A 26,800-nucleotide genomic window follows, 5' to 3' on the forward strand; every position below is an offset into this window, starting at 1 on the left:
CCCTGCTCCAATACCTGGGAGCTCTGCCACACTCAGGCACCCCCGGTCTTTCTGTGACCCCGAGGGTCCTGAGACCACACTGTCCCGGAGGGTTCCACCCTCTGCTTAGCCACTGGAGTGACGTCCCTCAGCGGAGCAGACTTTTAAAAGTTCCGATTTTGTGCTCCGTGGTTCTATCACTTGCCAGAAGCGGCCGACGGAGGCCCCTCCCCCGCCGTGTATCCTCCCGAATATGGCCTCGGATTCACTTCTCCGCACGTCCTACCTTCTAGAAAGTGGTCGCTTTTCTGATGAGAGAGTTGTTGCTCTTCTTTTCTTCCATCTCCTGTTGAGTTTGTAGGTGTTCAGAATGGTTTGATCCCTATCCAGCTGAATTCCTGAGAGGAGACGAAATCCAGGTCTCCTACTCCTCTGCAATCTTGCTCCGCCCCCCCAATATTATATTTTGAAACCTCTCCATAGTGATTTATCTAACTGTAATTCATTTTTAGCTACTGTATTTAATTCTGTCTTACAGATATGCCATATTTTATGTGTTCTTTTTCCTATCAAGGTTGATTAGGTGGTTTCCAATATTTTCCTATTATAAACAATGCTGAAACCCCTTTTGACTCCTATCCATGTGCCTCAAGTGGATTCCTGACTGGGAGGGCCATGCACTATACTTTCCTTTAATTTGAGAATTAAAGGAAAGAATCAGCAAGTGCATTACTATGAGACAATGATTAATAATAAATTATATTGCTAAATTATAATATATGCTTTATGAAGTCCCAACAAATAAATGTGAGGTTTATGTGAGTTTGAACAAAGGGAACTCTGAGCTAAGAGGCAAGAGACCTGGATTTTCTCCCCAGCTGTGCTCTAACCTAATTTTATGCCATAAAACAATACATTAATGAACTCTGAATCTCATTTTTCTCAACCAAAGATGGGAAATTTTTAGTAGTAGATTCTTTTCTTACTATTTCTTTAGCACAAGACCATCTGAGTTAAGGCTTGGCCAGATTTTCTTTAATGTTAACACACCTGCTCAGCATTGAACTAAATGATCCACAGGCCAAACCAAGTCTGCAGGGCACCCCTAGGCTTCCCCTGAATATGGGACCCATTCCTAATTCCAGAGTTCCAGGCATTTGGTCCTTTTGGTCCCTCAGCTTCTTATTCCCTTTCCCACTGTGTAAATACTCCAGCTCTCTTGGAGAGAGACAGAGTTCCTGGACAGGGCAATTCTGAACCATGTGACCCTCAGACTCCTCAAGGGGCATCGGGCTTCAGTTATCCTCAGTGGTATCTGACATGATAACCACACTCTTGATTGTCCCTTTCCTTCTTCTGCCTTATTCCTCACCCCCCCACCACCATTGTAATCTGAGCTTATCTCAAGGGCTTCTTAAAAGGGGAAACCCAAATAAAGATATGCATCTATTCAAATCTTGTCTCTTCTTCTACCTCTAGCCCAATTCCATAGGTTTCAAAGGTTCTTCCTGGCCTACTGGAGCTCATGCTCATAAAGCTGCTCTGGACCCTCATGGCATTTGTCGTCAGGACCAGTTAAATGCAAGACTGCATGTAATGATTCATGTTCTTACCATTGTGTCCCTCCTCCTTCCAATCATAAGATGGACTGCCAAAAGTCAGGAACTCTTTCTTGTGTTGCCTTGGTTTTATTTTTAATGTTCCTCATAGCCTAGGGTGAAACTAGCACAGAATATACACATGGAGTAAGTCTTCATTGAATGAATAATGTAGTCTTAATAGGCCCATACCCCCCAGGCCAGATTTTGCAGATGTCAGGCATCTCTTCTCTCTTCTTCAGTTTCTTTGCCTTTTAATTATCTTTCCATTAGTCTTGTAGTTCTTGGTGACCTCCTGAGGGCCTGGCAGTCAGAAGGTTACAGACCAGGCCATCCAGTTTGTTATAGGGGTAATATAAAGAAATGCTCTCTCTGGTCACACTTTCAGAACATTTCAGGCAAATTGGCAGAAATAAGTGGAAATACAAATGTGTGGGGAAGTAGCAATTGGAATTTTCAATTTTTATCTAGTCCTTTTAATTCTAAATTTATCCATAGCATTGTTTTATTGTCAAAATTATATGAATTTAAAAACGAACTCAAGTATTAATGATTCCAGATGTTTTGCTTCAAATATTTTTTCCACATTTTCCCCGTGAGATGAAGTCTCTTTGTTTCTTTGTTTCCTTGCTCTCTCTCTCTCTTTTTGGAATCCACCTGATTGAAATACAAATTTTAAATATTAAAATTCTCTATTTTATTTTGGTTAAATATCTCATACGGTTAAAAGCTGGTAGATGAATTCAAGTGAGTGAAACTGACAGCTTATGGTTTTGTTTAGCAAATGACTATTTCTTCTCCTCAACGTAAATGCTGAGCCTCCCGTTTTTACTTTCTTTGTGAAATGAGGACTAGTACTTGTGGCCTCTGTATTCCAAGACTTTCAGCAACTGAGGGCATTATTATTTATTCCGAGAGTTTAAAAACAGGGAAACTTTTTTTTTTTTTACTTTTTTTGTTTTTATTATGCACTACATTAATACACTGCATAACCTTCTAGAAGGGGTAGAGGAGTATGACTGAGTTATTTTTCATCAATCAGGAAAATGCTTCCTTAATCGATATTCTCCAAACCCTTTGACACATGGTAACGATTAACTCCAAAGACCCACCTATCTCTTTGCATCAAACTCTACTGATACGGATAATAGGCAACCCTTTTTTCCTTGCCCCCCTTACCTAACCTGTGGATGTGCGCATGACCAAGCGCATGGCCATGATGCCGATCCCGGGCAGGATCTCGAACCACATGGCAGCGCGGTTGCCAGAGCCAAACCTTGCCTTCCGGGTCCGGTAAAGGTGACCCGGCCTCCAAAAACAGGGAAACTTTTCTTCCACCCTCAACAGTGTAGCACTGTATTTGTCATTTGTTTGAACCTGTTTAGTGAGTATTGATTTTGTAAAATATATTACCAAAAGCTTATTTCTCGGATTCAGTTCTTTTCAAACTGTGCACAACTTGGTTGGGCAGAAGAGGCCTCCCCGTTTGCTCTGCTTTATTCTTCCTAAATGGACTTTATCACTGTCCCTCCGGTTGTCTCCAGAGTTCATCACAGATGATCTCCTTTTGTTGGCAGAAAGCAAGCAGCGCAGGAGACTGCAGGGCACAATTGCTGAAAGGTTCCTCTTTCAATTCAGGTTTCATTCTAATTTTAACTTATTTGGTGCTGCTGTGGAAAAGCTGCCTGAAATAAGGAGAATAAATACATGATACCCTACATATGGAGTTCACAAAATAGGATGCAGAAATCTAGGAGCTAAAATTTAGATCTAAGGCACAAATTCTCTTTTCTTCTTCCCCTCTTTCCTTTTTATTCTCTTTTTTCTCTCAGTTGACAGGACGGACAGGGTTGGCAAGAGTGAAAGAAGAGGATGTGAGATTTTATGCATTTGTTTATTCCTCTCTGTTTGAAACATGTGACAATGTAGGACTGATCGTAATTCTAATCAGCCTCTAAAAGACTGAGGTGGCAGCCATGTGGAATGAGCTTCCTGATCTTTGCAGAGTCCAGAAGCTTTCATGGAAGAGCACTGAGAGCAAAAGCCTACCTCTCACCCAGGAGACCCATAGGGACAGGGTCCAGTAGTTTTGTTGAGGTTCCCTGCATTAGAACCAAGGTATACTGGTTCTAAATATGAAAAAATTTGCACAGAATTCTGTATTTTTTTTTTTACATATATATTACATCTTAACATTTCCACAGAAGACTCTCAGTTTTCTTTCTGAAGGTATAAAGGCTGGACTGTGTTTCTGTTAGGTAGAGAAAATGTATCACTCTGTCCTGCCTCCCTAGAGCTGTCTTGATTTTTAGTTTTACTGTAGCTTTCAGTGCTGAGCCCCTTCCAGGGTGAGAGTTTCTTCCTCCATGAAGCTCACTCACCACAGGCGCAAAGATCAGAGTTGAATTCCCTGCTTCTACCAGTATTGTGTTCAGACTCAGCAGGCACATTTTTTACTTTTGACTGGAAACTTGTAACCAAACCACATATATGTAAATATGATAGGGAAGAAGGTCATCGCAACTATTCAAACAAGTCATGGGCCCACACAAGAGAAAGATGAACTTCTCTATCATTAGCAGTTCACACATAGAGCAAATACTCGGTTACGTATTATCTAAACAATGCTAATAATAGCATTTGAGTTAATAAAAATGCTCATATGTCTAACAACTAGAAATTTCTAGTTATAGGAAGGTAATATAGCCTAGTGGTAAAGAACTCTCTAGATTTGGAAACCTTGATTTGAGCCTTGGCTTTTCATGTAACCAGCTGTATATGCTTAGGAAATTACTGAGCTCTGGACTTTAGTTTCCTCATCTATAAAACAGACACATTAGGATTGTTCAGAGGATTAAATGAGATGACATGTATGACATTTACCACAGTACCTGAAACTCACTAAGCATATCAATATTAGCTAGTGGTAGCATTTCTGTCACTTTACTGTTTATTATGACATTTCATCTTCCTGACAACCTTATAGTGTAATATATACCAGGGGCGGACATTTTTTTTTTCTGTAAAGGGCCAGATAGTAAACGTATTTGGCTTTGTGGACCATTCAGTTTCTTTTGTAGCTAACTCAGCTCTGCCCCCTGTAGTGTCAAAGAAGCCAAAGACAATATAAATGAAGGGATGCATCTGTGTTCCAATAAAACTTTATTTACAAAAATAGGTGGCAAGCAGATTTGGCCCGGGGACTGTAGTTTGCTGATTCTTGGTAACTCCCTATTTGCTATTATCTTATCTTATCTTATAAATAAGAACATGGAAACAGGTTGTTAGGAGATTGCCTATGAGCCCATTGCTAATTAGAGGTACATGTCAAAGTAATATATATTGTTATTTTTCAGTTCAGGCTTTCCTGCAGAACAGTTTATGATGGCCATTTCTTATCTAGTGATCATCTGCATTGCCTGAGAAAGACTTGTTTGAATTATTGGTTAGAACGTGGGGCTCCTATGAGCATTCTGTTTTTACTTTGTTTTATGGCCAAGTCTTCAACTTCAAACGTCAAGACAACCTTCTTGCTAGCATGCAAATCCATCATAAGAAGAAATGGGCAAAGGCAGATGCCTACATCAGTCCTAACCAAGATTATGTAGAGAAATGTAGAGCCTCAAATCAGTTTTCAAGGCTCGTCTCTAGTTATAATGGAATGAATTTTTTCATTTAAAAATGTCTTTCTGGGTTCTGTATCTTTAAAAGAAAGGGCTAATTGGGGGGATATGGATCAAAATACTGAAAAAAAATTAAGATACTTTTATGGAATAAGTTCTAACTTTAGAGTTTTGTTTTTTTGTTTGTTTGTTTGGTTGGTTCTAAAAGACATCCCTAAGAGAGGAGCATGGAGTCTGGCTTGGGCAAAGTCTTTTACACATGGTTCTAGGATACACGTTCATACACACTGTCTCACACATATGCACACTCAAATCTCTTTTTGTTTCTCGGTCTCTCTGTCATACATACACTCATACATGAAGTAAAGAGGGTATTTGGGTGTCTAAAAGCAAATATTCTCTAAATCCTCAGAGTCTCCTCTTTAAGATTGCCTCAGGCTATTATTCTGATTCAATTTATATGTATTTAGATTCAAATTAAATAGGCTTGGCATCAAATTTCTCAACCTTCCACAAATTAGAAACAATAAATAGGGAAAAGAATATTGTTAGTAAAGGGTGATTGACTGCAGCTAGAGGTGGGCTGATGTTTGGATCCCAAAGGAGTAACCAGAAAGCTGAAAAACCATACTATAATACCTACTGACTCCATTATTAATGTATAATATACATTACACTCTGATTATTTAACAGAAATATTATAGTATCTTTTAGGATTATGCTGCTCTAAAGTTGTTCTAACAATTAGAAGTTTTGACCTTTAACATTTAAAATCCAGTTTTCTGGAAATTCACTGGAGTCTAACCCCACTTTTTCTGAAGTTGGATAAATATGTTATAGTCTAAAATTCACCTCATAAACACATTTCTTAATTGATCAGCTATATTTATGTCCATTTATATATTTCTTCATGCCAGACAGAGTTAGAAATAGCTCTTTACTGAGCTGAGTGATATTGGATCTAATGTAAAGAAACTTAGTATAGGACAAATCTAGGGACAGCATCAGTCAGAAGAAAATTTACAACTTGACTGCCTCTGAGAATGAGGAAGTAAAGAAGTCCTGGAATGGCCTAAGCAGAGGCTTCAGCTATACTTAGTTGATAAAAATGGATACCGCAATCAATAGGAAAACCCAGCATGTGTTAGGGCTGGGGATGAAGCCCTGCCCATCTGAACATGTATTCCCATTTTATTTGCTCAGTCTTGGGCTGGTGACAGTCAATAAATATTCAATAAGCCCCTTTAACTGAACTTGTAAAACATCAAATTTAATGCCTTAAATAGCATTTTAAAAATCAAGTTCACAGTAAGGGTGCAGTAAATATTTGGTTTGCAATTTCATCTTGTATAATGGGAAAAAAGAGATAAGCATGGGGTTCATTGCCATATATGTAGAATTCCTAAAATAGTTATTGCTTCAATAAATACTCATAGAAGAGCAGCTCAAGTTTCAGATTTTTACATATTATGACTGAGAGACTCCCTTCAGGGAAAATTTAAAAGTTAAGGTATCTTTTAATATGATTCAGAAATACAGTTTTCTTGACATACTGGGTTTGACCCTAGTTTCTACCTCTTTGGGACACTCTCTCCTCATTGCCATTTTGTGTTCTGTTGCTTTGTCCATACAGTGCAACTTACTACACTTTTATATTATTTAGTTTCATTTTTACTACTTTTACCTACTCATTGATTAATTCTAACTGCCAGTATATATATAAAAAAAACTTTCTAAACAAACAAATGCCATTGAGCTCAGTAAATATTTTTCATAATTGATAATCCACTTTCTGCCTCCACATCTAGGCATACAATTATATTTTAAAAGTGGAGTCCTCATAGGCTCCTCACCTAAGGCTCACAGTCTTATTAATCAGCTTCTGCCATCTGTCTGAGAGGGTTCCATATTAGCTTCTCCCAAATGGATAGATTTTCCTACCAAGTATTTTGGAGTTAAAATTGAGAGAGAGCATGCAATCATTTTTATCTTTTCCTAAATTATACCCAAGTTTAGTACCAGGTTATAAATTCGAGCTGAGACTTGTTTGTACTCTAAGAATTGAGAAAGTTGCTCAGATTTCTCTGGAGTGGGTCACAAGTTTTCTTCCTGGATGTTTGTTCAGAATAGACAGCCATCTTTGATTTATTGGAGTCTCTTGCTAAAGCATAATTACAACTTCTAAACAATCCTTTTGACGTCAATTTCAGCTTTTTTTTAATTGAAAGAAAAGAGGAATGAATCATGTCTTCATCTTCATTCTGTAGTTCTTGAGGAATAATTTTCAGTGTTGTTGAAGAAGTTAGAAACATCCAAGTTAATTATTATATAGGTTTTGCAAAAGCAGAGTGTATGAATTATTAGTCATGTTGAAGAAACTCATTTTTCTTGAAACATTGAAAGATGTTATTAATCTTAAGACTAGGTATATTGCCAGAGACTTAACAAATATAATTAGCCTCCCTGTTACAAATGGGGTCCATATCCATCATGAGGTTTTTTCGTTTCCCTATCAGAACTGACCTAGTGTTTGTCTGCATGGTCAGTGAACTAAATGGGGTCCATAGCTCTAGCCTTGCTCTCTGGCAAGTCTTCTGCCCTTTCTGGTAACTCTTAAACTCCTCTCTTCCCCCAAGTATTTCCACTTGACTTACTGAAACAGTTGCATTGTTCTTTTGCCCAAATCCCAAGCATTCCCCAGAGAGCTGTTTTCACTTTCTGTAGAGCACTTACAGTTTATCTCTGTAAGAGAATAGTTTTTGAGTTTGGCACTTAGTCTATTTATTTTTCATTCTAATAGGAATCACTTTGGAGCTAGCTAAGCCACCTTTAGTTAGCTACTTAAGTGCTGCCCAGACCTCTTCCATCTGTATGAAACACTCACTTTTTCATGTCAGAAGTTTAATGAAACTAGAGAATTCTTTAAAATAACAATAATAATGAAAGACTAATAGATTCAGGGAATTTTTACATATATCTTTTCAAGGTTGGGTCTATTATGCTAAAATTTTGAGGGTTTTATTTTTTTAATATGCCCCCAGGTTAGAATCACATAAATTAGTCAAACATCTATCTCTTTGGATTAAAAATACACATTGATTTCATTCCTACACTTCCATATAGAGTAATTCTTTTTAATGGAATTTATGTATCTGAATGCCAGTGATACATAAAAATTAGTATGCGTTATTTAAAATAATAGATTTATTAGTAAGCAGCCATATAGCAGCGCTTGCTTGTTTTCATGTGACATTAAATATTGCATATCTAAAAAGTGATAGATACTGACAATTGGAATTGGTTATCATTCTCTCTTTCTGTTTCTCACACCTGATACATATTGAATGCCTTGCATACCTACATTTCTTTAAGTGATTAGTCCTTGTTGGGACATTTAGAGAAGCTAATATCAAATGGGGCCAATCTTGATTTGACTATTTTTCCACACCTCAGTACACAAAAGTTACAAATAAACATTACATGATGGTTTCAGACTTTGCACCAATTCAAAAAGATTTTAATGAGAAAGGCCAACCTTTCTTGTTTCTTGGGCATTCAGAAACTTTTTGTGAGTTTGAGTTGTCACTGTCTCCTAATCTCTCAACTGTTTTTTTTTTCTCTTGCTTTCTAATCTTATTCAATTCGACTGTGGGGAAGAGCATACAATAGAGGGATTAATGGCTCAGTACAGAGATGTTTGATTACTGGACAATAGAAAAGGGAATTTTGTAGAAGTTCTTACCCTTCCTGTTTACATTCAATAATGTAACCGTATATTGAAAAGGTTGTCAATGGTGGTTGTATTTTTCCAGTTGTGATTTCCAAAGTCTTATTGTTAGGTATTCATCAAATAAAGAAAGAGAGAAAAATTCTCTCTTCTTTATTTATTTATTTATTTTGCAGTAACATTCCCCTTTAATAGCCTGGTGGGACCTCCAGTGGTGGAGGGGTGGGGTGCCCAAGCCCCAGCCACCCAGTCCCCTTGGCCACCCACCCCAGAGCCCAGAGTGGGGGGCTGGACAGCACCCAGCTGGGGGCTAGACAAGCCAATTCATTTCCCATTGCTGAGCGGATTGGGGGAGGCAGCGCCGACCTTAATCACATGGTGGTTAAAAAAAATAATAATAATAACTAGGAGCGGGTGGCAGGGAGGGGAGGCAAGGCCAGGGCATGGGTTTCTCCCACCGGCCACCCCATGCCCCCCACCTGTGGCCCCCAATAAATATTTGCAGGGGACGCCGGGGCTGGTGGCCCTGGCAGGGGTGGGTGTGCGCCAACCCTATTTCAGGTGCACAAAAGAAAGAGAGAAAAGAAAAAAAAAAAAAAACGATGATAGATTTGAGAAGTCAGTGCAGTTACAAAATGAGACTAAAGGAAGGACTAAAAGAAGTGTGTGTGTGTGCATTTGTCTGAACTTGCACATGAAATGCATTTACATATATAGAGTAGAAGTGATAAAAAGAGTTGAGGAGAAAGTATTCACTTTTTCTGCGAACAGTAATGACCACACAGCTTTCTAAGTGCTGAGACTTACATCTTTACATATAGTATGCTGGGTAGCTATGGCTATCCCCATCTTTCAGATGAAGACATAGAATCTTAGAGAGATGAGGAACTGGTTAAAGATCTCTTACAGCATAAGTGGGTGAACCAGGATTTGAATCCATATTATTTGTGGCTCCCAAACCTCTTTTTTGTTTGTTGGTGAAACCACAGTTATTGGAGAGTCACGGTTGATATTACTCTGGCATTTTTGCCACATGTTACTCTGTGAATTTTGCAAATCTGATTAGAGTGTGTGTAGACCTCCAAAACCCCTTCCTACTGACATAGGTAAAGGTAAAGCATATCTCAGAGCAAACTTTAAGCCATGCTTATCCACTGACAACCTGCAAATGTACAAAGCATTGTGCCGGTACTAAGAGAGGCAGAAAGAAAGAAATACATGGCATGTGCCTTGCCACCAGCACCTTATTAGCTAGATGAAGAAATAAAGCATATACATATGAAAAGCTAAAGACAGCTCTTATCAATTAATAATTTGATACAGCACAGAACAAGTCATGATTAATTGTCAAATAACATGAAATGCGTGTGGAAGAAACTGAGCGATCTTTATTGGAATTTTTTTTTTTAAAGATTTTATTTATTTATTCATGAGAGATAGAGAGATAGAGAGAGATAGAGAGAGCAGAGGGAGAAGCAGGCTCCCCGCGGAGCAGGGAGCCCGATGCGGGACTTGATCCCAGGACCCTGGGATCATGACCTGAGCCGAAGGCAGACGGTTAACCAACTGAGCCACCCAGGCGTCCCTTTATTGGAATTCTTAACAGAACACAAGGAAGGTATTTAATCTGGATGGGAATGGATGGGCAGAATTTAGAAAGTAAAGGACAAAGGTGGGAGGTTAATTGAGGCCAGAACACAAGTGTAAAGAGAGGCAGCAAAGCAGGAGACAAAGGTTATCCCAAGTGGGTCCAAGGATACAAACAAAAACAAGGAGATAAGTAAACCATTTTGGATAGAGAAGAACTTGGACAAATAGAAAGGAGAGATGTGAGCTAAGAAGTAGGTTGAAGTCACTGTATCAGCTGTTGAGGGCCAGCATAGTCTGAACCTGTTGCTCTAAAGGTGAGGCAAGTGGACAGAAATAGGAAGGTTCCATAGAGTTGTGCTTTAAGAAAAGTGTTCAGGCAGTGGAGGAGAGAGGATGAATGTCTACAAGAGTGAGGCTGCTCGTGTAGGTCTCCTGCAGTGGGGCAGACCCTGAGCTCACCATGTATACTTCTCAACACTGCTGCTTAGCCTGCTGCATACTAAGAGCCCCCAGTTCATCTCCCCATCCAGTCACCTCACCGTGGCCAGAGTGATCTTTGTAATACATCATTTGCTTGTAACCTCCAACAAAAACTCTCAATATGGCCTATAATAGTATTCTTATTTTCATTTCTGTGTCCTACCCTTAAACATGGCCTACAAGGTGTGGCTTTCCACTCTCTCTCTGGTCTTATCTTCCACCTTGTTCACCCTTTTTCTCTAGGCATTGGATTAAAAAAAAAAAATATATTTATCTTTGTGTTTATCACACTCCCTCCCACTGTAGGTCCTTTGCATATGGTATCTCCTCTTCCTGAAATGCTCTTCTTTCCCCTCACTGTCTGGTGAATTCCTACCTGTCTTTCAGATCAACCCAATCTTCTTTCAAGACCTCCTTTACTAGGGTCAAATTTTTCATTGAAGTATCTCATAGCCGTGTGTATCTCTCTCTCCTTTGTTGCTTTTATTATATGTGCAATTTCTACCTTTATCTAATTATTTGATTACTGTTGGTTTTCCCCCAGAGACCACAGTTTGGTTTGCGTTCCACTGAAGTTCAGAATCTAGCATATGCCTAGTCCCTAGTAGACTCTTACTAAATATGTAGTGTGTTTGTGGAGGGGGGTGTGTGTGACAAACTGTGATTAAAATCTAGGATGATTTTGAAAATTTCTGTATTTGAAGGCTTCAGTTATTGGAAATATTATTTTTAAATACCTTTGGCATTGATTTTTTTAAAAAAAGGAAATGTTACATAGTCAGTGGTAGAATTATAGTCTCAAATTATAGACTGATATGTTAGCAATAGGGCTAAGATTACACTTTTTGGTCTGCCTCACATCCTTCCAACCTAGATGTCGGCAAACATCCTATTGGGATATAAAGTTGCACCAAAATGCCCAGAACCTCTGGAGAAAAAATATGGCCCTCTTTCCAATTGTCCTATCCGCTCAGACATTGTCAAGCTTTCTGAGCCTTAGGAGAACCAAAACAAGGCAGGATTTCTAGTTTTTACAGATTTTAAAGTAAGGTTTAGGGTCTGTGAGACAAAAGGGAACAATTTTTGTTGTAGTTTTTAAGTAAAACATAAACTGAGAGTGAGAAAACACAGAAATCACACAACTTGGAATTCACTTAAAGACAATCCAACTGCAACTACATTATTCAGGATCCTTTTGCTGCTAAAACAGAAAAATGATACTTAACCAATCAGGATGAAATGTCAGTTTGAGAGGAAGGGAATGTGAAACTTTCATAAATCATCCAAACACCAAGAAATCTGTTACATTCTGATTTCCAACCTGCTCTGTTGCTATGAAAACTTACTCTCATAACTCAGCTCTCTGAACACTATATATTCATGCAATTATAATTATTTCTGAAAGGTGGACTCTGTAGTGAGATGAGGGAGTTTTCCTTTAGTCAGCTTAGAGTTTTTCCAAAGAAAACAGCCGCATCCTAAGAGTCATGCTCTTTTGGAATGATTTTGCTTTACTGTATCGAAGTTTCTCTTCATGACCTAAACCAAAGACATTTTTTACGTGAGGTGGCAGTTGTCTTGGGACATGTCTCTATGGTGTTTGCTAAATTAAAGTTCATCTTTTCAGGCCCATCCTTTATTTTGTTTTTTGTTTTTTTTTTTTCCAATGGTTTGCTGGCAGAATCAAAGACCTTGCTTCATTACCCTTGCAAGGTGGAGCAGAACTGGTAGGATGATCACAGGGGAGTGAGCAGGCTCTAACATTTCTTGAAAAGACCATTTCCATTTCATTGGCAGAGGGACCCCATCCTGTGCTGCAGCCACTTCTTAATTCTTTCTGCCATTGGTTCAGAGGGTCAGGCTTTTGTGGGGAGGGATTATTTGTTTCTTTAAAATCCACCAAGGTTCTTTCTCCTCCTGCTTTTTCCTCTTTCTTTTGTGGCCTGGAACAATATAATGTTAGTGATTTTTTTCAGTTTCTGACTTGCAGAAAATCCATCTATCGTTGGAAAAATGTAGTTAAATTTAATACCGCAGCTCTAGGTGAGATAGAAGTGAAGGTGGCTTAACATGTGAAGTGGGTAAAAAAAACGTGTAATTGAAACAGTATGATGTTGATGAGGGAGTGTGTGAGGCTGTCAGGAGGCATTATAATATGCTGATGAGCGGGACCAGCTTCCTAGCTCTGCTCTAAGCACAGGCTCCATTATATTCGGAGGGGGAAAGGAACCTGGCATATTAATTGGCTTTGTTTTTTAGAGATGCAGGTGAAGCCTTTTTACTTCTGGTTTCTGAAAAGAAATTTGCAACATGTCCTAAAACCATGTTTAATCTTGAGTGTCAGCTGACAAGAAGAAATGAAATGAAATGAAAATGAAATGAAATAAGAAATAAGAAATGAAAGAAACTTTACTTTGGATGATTTATGAAAGTTTCATTCATTGAGTAAGAAATGAAAACCCATAATTTATTTTTAAAATTTAAAACAAAAAGATACGTTGAGTATTATTATATGCACCGACTCTAGAAATCCTCATTTTATGTAAACTAACCTGCCTATGAAAGCTCTATTTTTCTACACTGAATAAAAATAGTTAATTTAATAAAAGTACTGTAAACAAAGTACTGTAAAATTTGAAATACAGAAATTATACTGTGTTTTTTTTTCTGTTTTGTTTTGGAATTTTATAGTTCTTTGCATAATTGATATGTTTATTTCTTGCACAATCATCAGCAAGTTATTCAGGATGTGTCTATCAAAATTTTTGTCTGTCTGTCCCTTCTCTTAAGGGCTGTTTGTGTGTGTGTGTTGGGGGAGGGGGATGGGGGATGGAGGTGAAACTGGATGTGGGTGGTAGGAGTAAATATTAATGAACTTCAAATATTTCTTTCCTTTAAAAAACTGAAATATTAGGTCTTAAAGCAAAAGTATTCACTTAAAAATCTTATAAAATGCTATACTTTATTTTCATTTTCTAATCTCTAAGTTATTAGCAGATTGCTATATTGAATACCTTTCATGTGGTTTTTCGTTTAACATTTCCAAACACCCTTAAGGGATAGCTATTCATTAACTGAGGAGTGCCTAACCTTTTGCAGAGAGAGGATTAAATTTTCATTTCCCTCAAGATTTAAGATGACCAACAAGAGGATAATGAAGTGGAGCTTTGGGGAAGTGGGGAAAGATTGAAGACAGGTAGGAGAACTGACCCTTGAGTCACTGGGACATTGGGAGGTGATTTTCAGTTACTTGCCTGGGTTCCTAGAAAGCCAGGGGCCAGAGATTTGGAAAGGTTCCTTCATGGCTTTTGACCTGTGGAAATAACTGTGGACTTAGCTGAAGCTAGTTGGAGCCAGATGAGAAAGCAGAATGATATATAAAGCAGGAAGGAGTAATTATTCTCCCTAAATACATAGTCCAAGATAGTACCTTTCAAAAAAATACACACACACACTCAAGCATGCACATATATATACAATATATGTGAATTTATATGTATGTGTATATATTAATATGTCAACATTACAAGAGGACAGAGTATTAGAAGAAACACTGTAGTCTATGTGGTTCGGACATCAGTGTAATAAGACTGAGGCAGAGAGAGAAGCTGGTCGGTGAGTAGATATCTTTTAGCCTCCCCCTTATTCAGTGGTGCAGAACCCCCAACACTCACATACAGTCTGTTCCCAGAAATCCAACCAGTCTATGCCTTTCAGGCTGATAGAAGGAGCTGCAGATCCTATAACTCATGGAGTCTGGGTTCTCGTTCAACACAAATCATGGTTTCCTGCATGGGAAACCTTGTTTAGGAATTTAAATTATCAGAGAATCAGAGCAGCCTGAAGCAGTCACGCTTGATAGTTGAATTTCTAGGAAATCATTACGAGAAACAAAATTGTATTGTTTGGAAACTTTTCCAGAAAATTATAGAATAAGTAATATAATTCTCTGGTAAGGACACAGTCTCACCACAGAAAAAGGAAGTTCAGCTCTAACACACGTTTCTTTTATTTAGGTTTGTTCATTCTTTTTGTCTTTGTTTTCTTTAAATAAAAAAATATAAAGAGGAAATGATAGCCTCTTGTCTAGAATGCTCATACTTTCTACACTTAAAAAAAATAGCTATTTTATGTCTGAATCTAAGTATTTATTACATATTCCAAAGAAAAATAAGCTCTTCTACTTGAAAATCTCATTTCAGAGCCCCTTTTTGCCCACAATATCAACTTTTGTTGATATTTTTCTCCTATATAGTGATGACTATAAAATGGGTATAATAATTTGATACTTGTAAGTCTTAGGCTTCAGTAAAAACCACAAACTATAATATAACAGTGTTATATTATGACTATATACCTAATTGATCTTTATACCAAATTGCAGTACTTCTAATAGATTCAGTTAATATATCATATGTAGTTATGCTTTGAGTAGATTGAGTGAATTACTTTTTGTTAAAGGAAGTAAGTAAATTTAAAAATATGTATTTCCTCTTTGTAAGCCCTTGGCACAGTTGGTTTGGGGAAGGTCTCCCACCAACCAGGCATTGAACATTCATCATGAGTAATTTGCTGTTTTGGTTGATACAGTTGTCATATTATAGTCATTTCCTCCTTTAGTTAGTGTTTTAGCCTAAAGGCAGTAGAGTTATGTTTTTTAGACTGATTCATTTCCCAGCTGCCAAGCAACTTCTTTTAACCACATTTACAAATTGCTGGATGCATCTGCATACACACATAATGAATTGATAAATATTAGATGAAAGATATGCTGAAATAAATTGAAAGTTAAAACTCGTGGAGTATATTTACATTTAGATCAATCTAGAAGATGTGTTTAAAATAGAAGTATATCTTTCAGTTCTATAAGGAGTGTCTACTGGGGCAAGCACAATTAATCTTGGCGTAAACATGAGAAATAATTATTTAGTGTCTATTGTTTGACTGCCTAGATTACTGCAAAATCCTGTGAGTGATCCCACTAAATGTATGGACTTAATGGAGCTTCCTGAATTGTCTTACTTTAGTAGGTTGCTTCCATATTCAAAACATTTTGATGGCTTTTCATGTCCTTAAAATGAAGTTGAAATTTCTAAGCTTGACATTCAAAACACTCCTAAATTTAGACCAAATTTATCTTCCTAATAACCCCATGACCATCTTAGACAATTTCAACCAAGGTGGGCTTTTTCTTCTACCTCCATTGCCCTAACCTTGCAGTACCTTTCTGTCTAATTCTCCCCTTCTATTAAGGGTCACTGTGATATAAAGAATGTAAACTTAGGTCTGTGACACACCAGAATTCTACACTGGGCTCTTTCTCCTACTAAGTAGGTAACCTTGGGCAAACAAATTCTTCCCTGTGGAGCTTAGCTCCTAACTCTGTACAGGTATATCAATTAGCTATTGGCACAATAATGTAACCAACAACCACAAAAACTCAGTGGCATAAAATAAATGTTATTTCTCATGCATCTATGGATTGGCTGGTCTCACCTCCAGGTGCTGAACTCAGCTTAGGATTTCTCCACAGGTCTCCCATACTTTGGGGGATCAGTGAGATACAAGGATTGTTTTTCTCATGGGGATGGTAAAAAGTCCAATTGTCCAACTGTGCAAGTACGATTCAAGTCTTTGCACCATTTTGCCCTGTGGATGTCACATCACTGGGTAGGGAAATAAAATCCACCCCTAATGGAAGGAAATGCATAGGAAAAAAGATAAAAGGATGAGGGTGAATAATTGGGAACAATAATGGAGTCTGTGACAGTAGTATTATTGGGGGATTAATTGGAATCATCTAGATTAGGTTTCTAGAATAGCATGTGGCACAAAGGCACTCACCACATTTGACTTTCTCTCTGTTTCCCCGCCCACACCTCTTCCAACCCTCCTTTGTCCTTTCGTCTCAAAATAGATGTCATCTCTTTTATGAAGTTTCCCTTACTTTCACCTCTAATTAAAATTAACTGCTTCTTCCTCAGTACTTAATGCATTGTCTATAATAATTCACTTAAGGCCTTTATCTCTTCTCCTATATTAAGCTTAATCATCATAAGTGGATTGTAAAACTTGATGGTAGTGTTTTATCACTGGAACTTCCCGGGCTTTTCACATAGTAGGCATTCAGTGAATGTTTGGTAGACCATGAGTTTTTTATTTACTCTTTTATTGAAATACATCTGGTGCAGCTGATATCAAGCCCTGTATCTTCTCATCAATCTTAAATTTTCTTATCAGCTCAAGTAGAACCCAGTTGCCATTTAAGAAGCCATATTGGTTATGAAACCTAGTGAAATATCAAAATCAATAAAATTCTTTTAAAAATACCAAAAATTATATAACAAGCTTATGAGTAAACTGGAAATGAAGTTGTGTATTATATACATATAATCTTTAACCTAAACTCTCATATTTCCTTAGAGCAAAGGTGATAGAAATAGCTTTAGTATATAAATGATATATAATTTCTTGACAGGCATGTGAGTCGACCATGCAGAAATTACACAGGGGAAACATTATGCCTGCTCACCTCCTTTGTCATTCTTCCTGGTGTTCCTGTCAGTCAGACTGTAGAGCTCATGATCCTCATGCATCTGAGTCAAGTTAGTTTGCTGATGCCACGTCTTTTCTGTCCCTCTGACTAGCACTTTCTGCATAACCATCTCTTTTGAGTGATAATATCTGACTCTATGATCTGCAGAGAAAAGATAGATATTTTATATCAGATCAAATGATATTAATAAGAACCCGAGATCATAGAAGATGACTTGTCAGCTTATATTAATCTGACTTTGGTCTCTGACAGCGGCCACCAGAGATAGTTGGTGGGAGCATTGCCTTATATGACCACCTTGTAGGTTAAAATCACAACCCAAGCACCTTCCTTTTAATTCTCAGCATTTAATACTTTTTTAAGTGGCTTAAACTCAGATTTTTCAACATTCCTATTGCCTTGGACATCCAAAGCAAGGTAGAATAAGGAAAATGACACAAAGAATATGTACTTGTGTGCTACCTTCTTTGTGTGGTGACTGTGGTAAGAAGGAAAGACTGCTGAACTGAGAATCAGAGGTTCTGGGTTATAATGTCTGCCCTGGCACTCATTATCTGGTCCTCGGTTTCTTCTCCAGGAGCATGCCTTATATACATTAAATTTGTTCCCGTGTGTGTGTGTGTGTGTATTAATTCCAGTATAGTTAATATACAGTGTTATATTAGTTTCAGATGTACAATATAGTGATTCAACAATTCTATACATTACTAATAATGAAGCAGCAGAAAGAGGAATTAAGAAAACAATCTCATTTATAATTGTACCAAAAATAATAAAATACCCCAGGAATAAACTTAATCAAGGAAATGAAAGAACTGTACTCTGGAAACTATAAAATGTTGATGAAAGAAATTGAAGACAACACAAACAAATGGAAAGATATTCCATGCTCACGGATTGGAAGAACAAATATTGTTAAAATGTCCATAATACCCAATGCAATCTACAGATTTAATGCAATCCCTATCAAAATACCAACAGCATTTTTCACAGAACTAGAACAAACAATCCTAAAATTTGTATGGAACTACAAAAGACCGTGATATATATTCACTGTGTGTGTGTGTGTATTTGATTATGATGTTTTGCAACTCTATTCATTGGAAATTAAATGGGCTAGGAAAGAGGGCAGAAGAGATAAAACACTGACTAAATAATGTGGTTTTGTGCCATTGCCAGTCACTGTTTTGGAATCTAACATGAAAGCTAATATTCCCTTTGTTATTATTATCATAAGAATTATAAAAATATGTTTACCTCCTCCTGGTGAAGACTTGATATTTCTTTATTCCTTGAATTTCTCCTTTAAGGTGATTAAATATCTTGTTTCTTAGAAAGCTTGGACAGAATTTGTTAATCCAACATGCCAGAATCTCATTATAAGACATATCAAAATAATTTTAGAAGACTTTGCATTAAATGTCTATTGTCCACTGGGTAATTTTAGCTCAGTTTCCTCATATACATTTTTATGAGTATTTCCATTTTGATGCTAGTCAGCTTTTCACACAATATAAATATCTACTCATATCCCTTGGTGTGCAGAGCATTGTGACTCTGATTCCAAATTATATACATATGTGTTAACTGCAGTTTCATTCTCATAAAGGAAATATTACTGAACATGACTGTTCTTCTAATGGTTTCCATGCAAAATGAATTATGTTGTATTATAATCTGGAGTCTTTTAGTTTTCCCATGAGAAATTGTCTGAAATAGTATCCTGTTGTTTAAACTGTTGAATTATCTCTTAGTAGACTTGTGTAGAGGATGAGAACTAAGATAGCTTTCCTTTCCTTTCTTCTTAGTATACCCACATAACACAAAGAATAAGATTTATTTCTTAAGAGCTATGGATGGTTTTATAGGTCTCAGAATAATTCAAACATGCTGAGTCTTTTAAAAACAGGCACTCTGTAAAAAGGGATGCATTAAGTTCTTGGACTAAGGTTTTTTGTTTTTGCTTTTGTTTTCAAATTCATATTCCCTTACCCCCCCAGATATAGAGGAATTTGGTATAGTGGTTAAAAGTATAAGCTCTGGGTTAGACTGATTTGATTTATGTAACAATCTCTGCCTCTATTGGCCTGAGCAAGTTGTATAACTACCTGAAGTCTCAGTTTCATCACCTTCAAAATGAGGATGATGATAGGTCCTGCCATTTATTTCATTCAACAAAATTTATTACAGGCCTGCCACGTGTCAGTTTATGTTCTAGATGCTAGGGATGCCCCCATAAGACAAAATTCCTATTATTGACTTCTCAGAGGAAGATAAACTATATAAAAGATATAAACATTTAAAAAGCAGTGGTACCTACTGTGATAAAATAGTGACTGGGTACTATATTAGGTTAGATAGTTTTTAAAGTTCTTTATAAAGAGAATATATTTAAGCTGAGACTTGAATAAGAAGGAGATAACCATACAAAGATCTCAGAGAAGAACATTCAAGGCAAAGGAAGCAGATATGGTAAAAGCTCTGGGGCAAGAATGAATTTGCTATGTTCAAGAAACAGAAAAAAAGCCAGTGAGACATGAGCGTATGATCTAAGGAGAAGGCTATACAGACATCGGAGAAGCAAAGGATCAGAAATTGTGGAGCCTTGTAAGCCAGGACAAAGAGTTTGGGTTTTATTTGTAAGTATTTTTTTTTTTTTTAAAGGTTTTATTTATTTATTTGAGAGAGAGAGCATGAGGGGGGAGGGTCAGAGGGAGAAGCAGACTCCCTGCCGAGCAGGGAGCCTGATGCGGGACTCGATCCCGGGACTCCAGGATCATGACCTGAGCCGAAGGCAGTTGCTTAACCAACTGAGCCACCCAGGCGCCCTATTTGTAAGTATTATTGGAAGCCATTGAAAGGTGTAGTGAAGGGAACACCATGGCTTACTTAATAATTTTAAAAAATGTTTTTTTGAGATAGTCTGTGGAAAATGGCACGTAGAAGGAAGACTTGTGGGCGACCACTGCAATAGCCCAGAGGAGAAATATGCTTAGATGAGGTGGTAATTCTAGATGTGGGGACCAATGGGTAGTTTACAGTATGTTTTGAAGGTAATGTTGACATAACCTGCTCATGGATTAGATATGGGGAATGAAAGGAGAGGAAGAAGCAGACTCCTTGCTCAGCAGGGAGCCTGACCGGGGGCTCAATCCCAGGACCCCGAGATCATGACCTGAGCCTAAGGCAGATGCTTAACCAACTGAGCCACCAAATCCTAGGTTTTTAACTTGAGTAACTGATGGGTGGTGACACCATGTCCTGAGTTGGGCAGGATGGAGGAAAAGCAGGTTTTGGATGGGATATCAGGAGTTCTGTTTTGGCCTTGTACCATTTAGGTGAGAATATTAAACAGCATCTGAAGATATGCATCTGGAGTCTAGGGGATCAATCAGGGCTGAAAACAGAAATTTTAGAGTCATTGATACATAAACACTATGAGTGGGTGAGACCGTATAGGTAGAGAATGGAAATGGAAAAGAGAAGGCATCCCAGATGAGTCCCATGCTATAGCAACATTTAGAGGTCAGGCAGAAGAGAGATCAGCGGAGGACACTGAAAAGGCATGTGCACTGAGGTAGGAGGAAAACCAGAATATAAAATCCTTAGAGGGCTTATACATATTAGCTTCACTATAAATGTTAGTTTCTTATCTGGGTTTCTTCAGAATACTGAGACAAGTGGATTGAGAGGTGATCCCAGGAAGAAGTGCTTATAAGGAAGTGGAAAGTGAGACAGAAAAGGGGAGGAAGCCAATGAGGAATGCGTTATCCAGCAGGTCACCACTGGAAACACTGGAGCTCAGTCCTGCTGCTGACCTCTGGGAAACAGTATGGCGTACTCCTCAGAGTTGCCTGGCCCAAGGGATGAGGAGTATTTATCCTCTACCCACATTTGTGCTTAGCTGAGATCTGCTTCCTGGGGTATTAACTCATGGCACTTTTGGTCTGCCCCCAGGATAAAGCCCTCAGGAGGGATGCAGATGCTCCGGGTAGGACACCACAGCATGTACTATAACACGTGCTGAGCAGATCTGGGTGGGCACCAAGAGTCAGTATGGTAGCTGAGACTGTTAAGTTCCTTACTTGATTGGCCCTAATCATTTTACCTTTCTTCATTGAAATACAGTAAGAACAAAAGTTATTCCAATTGATAACATTAAATTATTAAAACAAGAGAGAATTCAAAATTCTTCATTACTGGTCATACCTAAAGATGTGACAAACTAGTTGAAGCATATTAATAAATGGGTATGTAATTCTCCTTATATTATTGACCTAAAGTGGCATTGAGTTTTAAGGCATTTTCTTCAGTGCCAAAAATACCATTAAATGGGACACCATTGAATATGAAGGTAAGCACGTATGACCTCAGTGTTTGATATTTTTTGGAATATCAGAATAAGAATTCGTATCTTAATACAGTATCTTGAAATTCAGTGCTTTTCTCCCAGAGAACTCAAAGGTCACGCCTGATACTTTTCAACGTACCTTGTACACATGAAATCGCTTGATCCTAACTCCTGGGAGGATAGTGAGAGAAGTGAGGAGAGTCACCCTAGGTGAAACTGACTTGCTTTTAAGCCTCTTACCTGAGCAAGTAACAATATTAAGACCAAGACTCAGGTTTGGTAGCGTTTGATCTGGTTTCCCTTTCTCTCTGCCGTGATGGAAACGGTAAAATGCTTACTCCAGCTCACTGTGCTGCAGACCCTACCAAAGGCACCTGATAAAATGTGCTAACTTAATCCTTAAAACAACACTGTAATTTAGGTAGTATGATTACCCCTATTTTACCCACTGAGTCACAGAGATTAAGTAACCGTGTGTGGTTCACATCTCAAAAATGGCAAAGCAGGGACGGAAAGCCCAGCATTTTGCCTCCGGACTCCAGTCTCTTTGAATCGCTGTGTTACAGGGCTTATGTAGCAGTGACGGGGCTGATCTTATCACTGAGTTGCTTGGACAAATCACACATATGATTTGTTTGGTACTTTTTCCATAAATTCGCCTTGCTAATCACTTTACTAGAGATTAAAAAAAGAAACCTCACCAGCAATAGTCTTATTTTTAATTTAAAAAATTGGGGTATCTTTTCCTTTTAAATCTCTTTTGTAAGTTCTCAAGTGACGAGTTTTTCATGTGTTCTAATATACAGTCTGTTAACAATGTGATTTTCCCTTTTGTGAATTCCTATGCCTTATCATTAGGTTTAAAAATACGCAGGATATCAAGAGATACTCCTACCAATAAATTTCTGTTAAAAAAAATCTAGTTACAAGGGGTCTGCCAGCCAGCATTTTTTTGTTTCCGAGAGGACATTGTGGGTGGACCCAGTTCTCTGAGAAATGTTTCCTTTTCATATGTGCCTTAGAAAGTTACTATTACTCTGTCACTCCCCAAATATAATTTATCTACTTCCTCTCTAGTTTCTTTTGCTATTACCTGTTCACTGTACCAAATGACTAATCATAATTTTCAGAGTAATTTCAAATATGTCACTTGACCACAGGAAGATTTTTGATACCAAGTAGATCTGTAAGGAGGTTACTTTCATAACAAAGGATATTCTGATATTTATTCTGATACCTTATGGGGAAAGGGCTGCTTTTAGTAGCTCCTGCCCCATATGGAAGAACTCTCCAGTCCCATTAAGCCCTAAGATATTAGGATTACTTCCCCCATGCTACTTCATATTGGTGACTATTTAAATCCTACCAGAGGGGCTTTAAAGGCCTTCTGCAATCCTTTCATAGCCCATGAATTTCAAAAATAGGAGATGCTTAAATTACTGGCCCCAAAATTCTGTTTCCACTTATATCTATGTTAAAGTAGAGCCACAGATGAAATTATGACCCGGTATTTCTTCTTTTATTTAAAATGTCAAGTTCCTATGTCCCAAGAGTTAGTACCACATTTGTATGTCTGTGTGATTAGTTTTTGTTGTTGCTGCTGTTACTCATGGCGTATTCCTATAATTCTAATCACTTACAGATGTAGCGATGTATATTTTTTTAGTGTTAATTTAAGAGTAGAACTGTGAATAAATGAATTAAGCCAAAGTCCTTATAATTTAAATATTATTTTTTGGAAAGCACTTTAAAAATAAGCTGGCTTAAGTGCTTCCTATCTGAATTATTATTTTCTTTATTTTTCTGATATTAGTTCTGAACTATGCAATTTCATATGGCACATATAATAGCTAAAGTTTAAAGACTGAATACCCAGCCCTCTCTTTAATGTCTGTTTTGTCTGATGTCTACAGCCAGATTCCATTAGAAAACCTTACAGAACATGAGAAACTGTTTCACTGTTTTAATGTCTGTGTCAGTAGCAACCAGAGGTGAGTTCCAGATATTTTCAGAATTGTTTAGAGGTTGCTGCTAAGTTCTGTAAGGAGTCTGGCCAATATAATAATTTCAGATTTGTGAAGTTATATTTATTTAAGTCTTAGGATTTTTTAACAAAAATGAAAACAACATTCAATTGGGCTCAGTACCACCCAGTTGTTCTATCTTTCATACAGTTTAAAATAAATGATACAAAAATAGTTGGTAAGTTATAAAAACTATGAATTGTGTTTTAGCAAATGACAGGACTATCACTGAATATTATAAAATATAATAAAGATATACACCTTAGCAGTAGATTTTCCAGATAAACATGCTACAGTATATACTTTAAGCCAAGGAACACCCATTTCTGAGGATATGACTGACTATATATCCTAAAAAATGTCACTCATTAAAAGTATGTAAAATAGTTTATCTAACATGTTTAATAACCATTTAGAATATGTGGTTGAGCTGACTTGAAAATGAAGACATCCTCCAAGGTCAAAGAACTGAGTGAGAGCAGGAATCTGCTGCTGTCCTATGCTGTCTTGATCCTCTGTAACCTGGATAATTTCTGACCTCTGTCGGCGGGGAAGAACCAAGGGCCAGGACCCAGGGCCTATGCAAATGGGGGAGTGTGTGTAACCATGAGCTGACCATCTTATGGACTGGCAACATATTTTTATACTACTTATTTCCTTGAAAACTTCTGAGCTAAATATTTAAAGTACTCTTGACATAGAAGCAAATGGGATCGAGCCCTGCGTCGGGCTCCCTGCTCAGCAGGGAGTCTGCTTCTCCCTTTCCCTCTGCCATTCCCTCCGCTTGTGCTCTCTGGCTCTATCTCTCTGTAAAGTAAATAAATAAAATCTTAAAAAAAAAAAAAGAAAAAAAAGAAGCAAATGAAAATCCTCATGAGAAATACACACTCTCAATACAAATTCTAAATAATTTTACGGATAAAGTTAAAATGTCCACGAGTTCAGGATGCAAAATCACTAAACACACAAGGAAATCACCATGGTCTAGGATCAACAAAGGCAACACAGATAGAATCATAATATTGGGATCGTCAGGTAGGAATGTAAATGAGTGTGCATATTATATTTATTAAACTAAAAGAGAATTAAAATCTTATTAAGGGATGAGAGGCTATCACAAATGATTAAACAGCTTTTTAAAAGAACAAATAGAATTTTAGCAATTAAAATAAGGTTAGCCATAAAAAAGATTGAAATCCTGCCATTTGCAACAACATGGATGGAGCTAGAGAGTATAATGCTAAGTGAAGTAAGTCAGTCAGAGAAAGACAAATACCATATGATTTCCCTCTATGTGGAATTTAAGAAACAAAACAAATGAACAAAGGAAAACAAACAAACAAACAAAAAACTCCCAAAAAACCAGACTCTTAACTATAGAGAACAGATGGTTACTAGAGGGGAGGTAGATGTGGGGGATGAGTGAAACAGGTGAAGGAGCTTAAGGAGTACACTTATCTTGATGAGCACTGAGTAGTATACAGAATTGTTGAATCACCATATTGTACACCTAAAGTTCATTTAACACTGTCAACTTTACTGAAATTAAAAGGAAAGAAAAAAAAGAAAATAAATTTTAAAAATCACTACACAAGCTGAACAATTAAGCACAAACCAGAAGATCTGAAGAATTGAAGCAAAAAGAAAATACAAAAGCCAGATAAAAAGATGTGGAGTGTATGGTGAACAGGTCTAACATACATCTAACTGGATTTCCAGAAGGAGAGAATAGGAAAAATGGAAGACACTGACTTAAAAATACAATGGCTGAGAATTTTCCAGAATCGATGAAGAGCATAGATCCTTAAATTCAGGAGCACCAACACATCCCAAGAAGGACAAATAGAAAGAAAACCCACACTTAAGATACATTGAAGCCCAGCTGTAGAAGTCTAAAGACAGGAATAAAATACTGAGAGCAGCCACAGAGAAAGGACAAGGTACCTACATGAACAACTATTAGACTGAAGTCTCTCTCATAGCATCAGAAAAAAACAGAAAACATTAAAGTTTACAGGGCTGTGAACAACATCAAACTAGATTTATAAACCCAGTGAAATTGTCTACGAAGAATGAGAGCTAAATAAAGATATTAAAGCTGGGAGAATTTGTTACCAGCAGATCTGGACTGAAGGGATTTCTACATAATATACTTCAAGAAGAAAGACAGTTCTAGAAAGGAAGCCCAACATATAAGAAGAAATGATGAGAAAATAAATTAGTAAATATGTAGGTAAATTTAACAAAATATTGATTCTATAAATCAATAATAGCATCTATTTGTAGGGTTCAGAAACCAATAAAATAAAACAAATGCTGGACAAAGGTGGCATGTAAGCTAAGGGGAGTCAATCAGAATTGATATGTTTTTTTAAAGTATTTTTATTATTCAGGATGAAAATTTGGATTATCTTAAAACATTGTTAAACTAAGTATGCATATTATATTTTGTAGGATAACTACTAAAATACGTGTAAATCTCCCAAACCAGTTACAAAGCCACACACACACATTAATTGTGCATCAAAAGTAGTGTCTTTTGTAATTTCAGGAGCTATTGTCTGTTCATCACCTTGTAGGTCTTACTTGAATCCAACAAAAGTAATACAAAACTGGTCCATGAATATTTCCAGTTACTGAAGCAGTCATAAACTTAACAATACAAAGATATCATTGAAAACCTTGAAAACTTTAAAGATATGAGATCTTTGTTGGCCTCCCTGAGGGGAAACATGGCTGTCCTATGTTCATTGAGACCCTGTTAATGTGGGATTATATAACAGATTTGGATTTGCCATTATGGTAGAGATAATTAATTCTAAAAACATTTTTTAAAGGTTTTATTTATTTGTTGGCAGAGATAGTGAGAGAG

General features: G+C 37.3%; 1 long non-coding RNA gene and 1 pseudogene across 1 annotated transcript in view; one reads left to right on the plus strand and one right to left on the minus strand.

The window, feature by feature from the left end:
• Nucleotides 1-26,800, plus strand: part of LOC145723845 (uncharacterized) — a 537,420-nt gene that overhangs the window by 99,765 nt on the left and 410,855 nt on the right. The gene's annotated exons all lie outside the window — the stretch shown is intronic.
• LOC115941611 (NADH dehydrogenase [ubiquinone] 1 alpha subcomplex subunit 1 pseudogene) lies at nucleotides 2,570-2,828 on the minus strand (annotated as a pseudogene).

Source organism: Leptonychotes weddellii, chromosome 10 (genome assembly GCF_054177405.1).
Source record: "Leptonychotes weddellii isolate Sample4059 chromosome 10, ASM5417740v2, whole genome shotgun sequence".
NCBI lineage: Eukaryota > Metazoa > Chordata > Mammalia > Carnivora > Phocidae > Leptonychotes > Leptonychotes weddellii.